Source organism: Papaver somniferum, unplaced genomic scaffold (assembly GCF_003573695.1).
Source record: "Papaver somniferum cultivar HN1 unplaced genomic scaffold, ASM357369v1 unplaced-scaffold_48, whole genome shotgun sequence".
Classification (NCBI taxonomy): Eukaryota; Viridiplantae; Streptophyta; class Magnoliopsida; order Ranunculales; family Papaveraceae; genus Papaver; species Papaver somniferum.
This window is the reverse complement of record NW_020647415.1, coordinates 579,938-585,586: the sequence shown is the minus strand read 5'-3', so window position 1 is coordinate 585,586 and position 5,649 is coordinate 579,938. Positions and strand designations below refer to the sequence as shown.

The window sequence follows — 5,649 nt, the reverse complement described above, 5'->3', positions numbered from 1 at the left end:
TGCTAGGATTGTGCCTTTGATAGCTAGATTGACATCTCCATTTTGCTGTGAGCTTAAACTGTTTGCACATGTCACATTTGATGGAATCTGAGCTTATATTTTGACCTAGAACTTTGTAGGTACGTTCTAAGCAAACCTTCACGAGACTTCAACTCGTCCACTAGGGACACTTAGTGGTTTAAAAGGCTTAGTGCATACGCTAAATGCATTCGAGAGACCAGCGACAGTGGTATAGGTAGGATTTCCTTAGTTTTGTTTTACTTGAGGACAAGTAAAATTCAGGTTTGGGGGTATTTGATGAGTGCCAAATATTGTATATATTTATCCCTTTTTGTTGGCATTTAACTCATCTTTTGTGCATTAATTCTACATTTTATCCCATATTCTGTATTTTCATTGTTTTCAAGAATAAATATTTTTCTTACTTAATTTTGCATTTTTAGGTAATAAATAAAGTCTGGATGAATTGCGGAGCGGAAAAGAGCTGAAAGTGAAAAGCCGGAGGAATTACGCAAGGAAGCCGCAAGAATGTCGCACAAGACCAAAAGGCTAGAAGTGGGCTTGAAGAGGAAGAATTGTTCTTAAAGAAGATATGGGCTTGGCATACCCAAGGCCCAAAACCCTTACCCAAACCCATTTTCTATATCCAAGCCCGTCTCGGATTTCAGCCGTCAGATCGAAGCATTTCAGCATCCTACGGTCGCTCCATCATCGCACATCAAACTCCGAAGCCCCCGCTTTACATCACAACGCCCATCTCCATCTTGGGTCGTCCGTTTTGCTACATCCCTTCATCCGACGGTCGCTACACGCTTACCTCCGTATCGCCGTTGGATCCACCTACCATCTTCCCATCCATCGCTCCTTGTCGCAGATCATCAAACCTCGCTGAACCCGCCTAACACCCAAGTATCGAACACCCTATACCCAGCCAAACGCACCTTTCTTCTTTCTTCTCCATCTCTTCTTCTTCTTCAGAACCCGTACCACCACCATGTCCGTCTCCATCACCACCATCTTCTCCCCAAATCACTCCACCATCTACGCCACCAAACCAACCCTAAACCTAAGCCCATCATCACCATCACGTGCTATCTCTTTATCAACCACTAATTTCTCCAATTTCTCATCTCTCTTCTCACTGAAACCCTAGGTGAGAAATTGGGGATATAAGTGATGTTAAAGCAACAATTGGAGCATGAGATGAACGAGAAGAAGTAATTGGAGAGTGGGTCGACGAGATGGAGTGAGTATCTCAACACATTAGGTAAATCAATTTTACCTAATTTTCTGTTTTTGGGGAAAAGGGGTTGGAACCCTAATTCTGATAGGGGGAGTATATATTTGTAATGTTTTGTGTGAGAGAAGGGGGGGGGGGATGATCTCTGGACTAGCCAGGAGAGAATTAGAACAAATTTTATGCAATTTCAATTCCAGTTCTCTTTATCACAGTTGATAGTTGATGCTATGTGTGTTGTGTTTGAACTATTTTGTTTGATGAATGATGTTGTTATACTTATGTTGAGCATGAGCTAAGTAGCACTAATCTAAGGCTCAGTTGAAGCCTTGTGCACTGTCAATTGACAAGTTGCTAGGATAGTTATCCTGATGTGTGTTTTGATTGAGCAATGGGAAGAGACTAATGCTCTTAGTGCCTGTGATTGATTGTACTGTCAAAAGACAGTCAATGCTAGGGGCAACCTAGTGAGCAAATTAGTCTTCCTCCCATTCTAGATGTATGCATAGGATTTTTAACTCAACCTAGAAACATGTTGTTTGATTAGGACACAAGGTGGATCCTAAGCCTTGGCTTAACCACAAATCCCTTTGCAGTCACTTAATTTCAGTTCTATTTTGTTCCCTGCTAAATTTACTGTTTTTCTTGCCTGTTTTCCTTGCAATTTGTAGCTGTTGTGCACTGAAGTCAGTGCACAATCTCACCTCTGCCCTTGGCTTCCAAGCCTTGGTTCTTAGCTGTTTTCTTTGCTGCTTTGCTTTACCTTGCTGCTTTGGTTCTTTACTTCTGCCACTTTGTATGCCATATTGCTTTGTCCTGCTCACTGCCATAGTGCTTTGCACCCATTGATAGCTTAGGAAAATTCTTGTATGCTCCCGCTCCCTGTGGACTAACTCTTTCTTATCCCTATATTATAAAGCTTGACCTTGTATACTTGCAAGTTTTGTGTGTTTTCCATTCCACACCAACAGGGTCATGGAGTGGTTAAGGGAGTTGAATTGCAAAGTTATGGGGTTTGTGTGAATTCCAGGGTATGCGATTGGTGTCAATGCTGTAAGATGTAAGAAAAAGTTAGAGTGGTGATGAATTTGTTGAAAGGATGGATGAGAACTGAATGAGAATATGATGTTATATGATTGAGTTATAGGAATAAATGTTTGATGAGTGTGTGGAGTTGAATCTCTTGTAGAATCTTAGAGCTGCAACTGCAGGTAATTAAGCTGTAATTGTGTTTGTAAATTGATTCTGAAGTTTACTTAAGAATATATGAGTTGAGTTATATTTGAGTTTTGATTTGTGCAAGAGACTTAGCATGAGTCTTTTCAGCTTAGGTGACTTTGTCTAGTGTTCTGACTCAGTTATATGACCGAGCTGAGTTAACCCCGTTAACCTGAGTTGAATCGGTTTGACTCAGTGACCAGACCAGTAGACCATTGACTTTGACCCAGACTTGGACGTTGACTTTTAGTTGAACCATTTGACCATCATTGACCGTTAGTTGACCCAGTTGGGTCAGCACTTGTGTAATGGGCCGAGTCTAATGAACTTGGGCTTAGTGTTATGTATTCTTAGTTCGATGTTATGGACTCTTATAGTCTAAGTTAGCCTTTGGTTCCTTCTACTAGTTGTAGATATTCTTAAGTCTCGTCCAATAGACTATAAACCTAATCTAATTGAATTATTAAGCCATTAGATATGCAAGAGATGGGTAATGAAGATGTGTAGAACCTTAAATGGGCTTAGAATAAATAAAGTAGTTCACTTAGCCTATAACTAGAGAATCGTATGAGATTATGTTATGAGCCTAGTGTGAGTCCTTTGGCTAGATTCTTAGACTTCTTATGTGATTAACAGTTAGTCTATATTAACAACGATCGCTTCAAAGGACGAACCAGTGGATCGTGGATCTCGAGGTAGGCGTGGCTTGTCATCAAAAGAGGTGAGAATACATTTGACTCTTTTGTAACCATTATTGTTGCTGTTACGAAAGTTTATGCTTAACAAACTCATGCATTGTATGTCCGTGCATTCCATGCTTTGTTTAAATTGCATTATGATAATTCTTTTGATTCTATGAATCTTTCCACGGTTTGGAAAGGACTTGTAATGTTTTATTTGTCATTACGTTATTTAGATTGCTTTCGCTATGTTTATTTTGTGTTTATATTCATTTGTAAATCAACTCACTATTGAATATGTATCATTTGAGAGAAGATTTGTATATATATATATATATATATTTTTTTTTTTGATACGAAAAGAAATCCATTCAAACTACTAAGTTCTCCTCATTTCAAGAAGGAGCTGTTCTGAAATACAATTAGGTGGATTATCATACCATTCCTTGGTTAGCTTCTCAGTGCGAGCTACCTTTGCAAGAATGTCTGCCACTTTATTTTGTTTCTTTGGAACATGATAACAATTCCAGTTTTTAAACTTCTTAAAACATAAAACATTATCTCAAATGAAATTATAAAATTTCCAATTGATGTTGAATTGACCCTTAGTAATAGCTTCCACCAGAATGGTTGAATCTGTCTCAAAATTGACTGCGTCTAGATTCAACTGCTCCATACACTTCACAGCTTCCAGCAGTGCTAGACCCTCCACATGCTCTGGACTCAGGGATTTGTCGACATAAGTGCATTTTGCTCCCCTTGCTGCACCTGTGAAATTACGAAGGATTAGTCCTGTACCAGCATTTTTGGAAGAAAGATTGTAAGAACCATCTAAATTTACAGTATAAACCCCTTGCATAGGAGGAGACCACTTCAAATAGCTCTAACTTCTCTAGTGAGTAACTTGGTAGGTTTTTTAGGTGTAAATATAATATGCTCTGAGGTAATAGAGGAGATCTTGTAAATAAGCTTCTGAGTATCCAATAACTTATTATCAAAGACCTTAGAACAACGTTCCTTCCATATTACCCAAGCTGTGACCATCCTTCTGATAAGAACTTATGAAGTAATGATACTTTGTTTAAACTGAGATATCCAGTTTGAACATTCCTGTTCAATCGTGTTTTGAGAATCAAACACAAGACCCGTACTACCAAACCAGACTGCTCTAGAATACTGGCAGTGTAAAATGATGTGAGAAGCACTTCCTTGAGTGGGGCTAGTTTTTGGGTTAAGTTCTGTAGCAGATTTCTTATTGAATGCTTAAATATATGATTTGGATTCTTAGTGCTTCTGTATTTAGTTAATCTCTTGGATTAGTTAGCTGTTAGCTTTGGGACGCTACAGTCGCCATTGTCACCTCTCATGTCATTCGAATTTGTAGACACAGATGCTAACAAAAAACCCCAATGTTTCTTCACTAATGGCTTTTTTATGAAATTACCAATTGATACTATCAATTACTACAACAACTACTGCATCATCTTCTCCATTATGATCTGTGTGGTCTCATCCACCTACCAGTATATGGTGGCGAGACATTATGCCCATACATAGTACCATCCACCTTAATCTGGCCTATGTTGGCGCCTGACTCATACGCCAACATAGCTCTCCCAGATATGAATATTTTGAATATGAGATATAGTCATTGAAACCCCTACATCAATAAGCTCCACAGGTAACCACATTTAAAACTTTGAATCCCTCTCAGATTCTTCATGACACATTCTGAAAAAGTTGCAAGTGATTATTCAAAGAGGCTGGTTTCGAACAAGACTACCTACAAAGCTTGTCAAGGACAGGCACATCTAGTACTAGGCAACATATGGTACATTTGTACCCATACAATAAGGTTAGTTTCTTCCCGGTCACTGTGCCTTTACGTTCATGATATTTGGCTGGTTTAGAAAATATCCGAAAAAAATCTGGCCAATCTCACAACAAAGTCTAAGCAGATAACAACTAAGAAGAGAAGTACAGTTACATGGAGTTAACTTATCTCACACTTCCAGAGTTGCATAATATTTCCAACAAGTCATATGAAGCATTCGGATTCATCAATTCGCACCTCTGGAGCAAAACCATCCCAACCATTCTGTAAAAGGGTAGGAGGCTCAAACATGGGGAAAGTGGCTATCTTGAAAGAAAAAAAATTCCGACCTACCGGATTCGAACCAGTGACCTAAGGATTTAGCTGCAAACTACTACAGTCCTCCGCTCTACCAACTGAGCTAAGGTCGGAATACTGTTTATTTCGAGGAATTATCATATTTAACTAATAAGGTGGCACTTCGTTTCTCTCTAGGCCCATATCTGAAATTTTCCATTATAGGAAGCCCTTACCTGTTTACCAGCTTCTACCATTGTTGGAAATCTATATACCCATCTCGCCAAAGAACCTCACAACAAGCATAAAACATGTAAGCAAAGGGTAGTGCAAAGCTTCAGCTGAGTCATTATTTCGGTTGGCCAGAATTTTCAAACTATGTTCAAAGACAGAGATATACATAT

The 5,649-nt window shown here is 39.0% G+C and overlaps 1 non-coding gene across 1 annotated transcript; it reads right to left on the bottom strand.

Annotated features, from left to right (window-relative positions):
• Window positions 1-5,292: 5,292 nt before the first annotated feature.
• TRNAY-GUA lies at window positions 5,293-5,379 on the bottom strand. Its single transcript is given in 2 exon segments — window positions 5,293-5,328; window positions 5,343-5,379. It is a non-coding gene; the product is annotated as a tRNA-Tyr (tRNA).
• Between the last annotated feature and the right edge of the window lie 270 nt (window positions 5,380-5,649).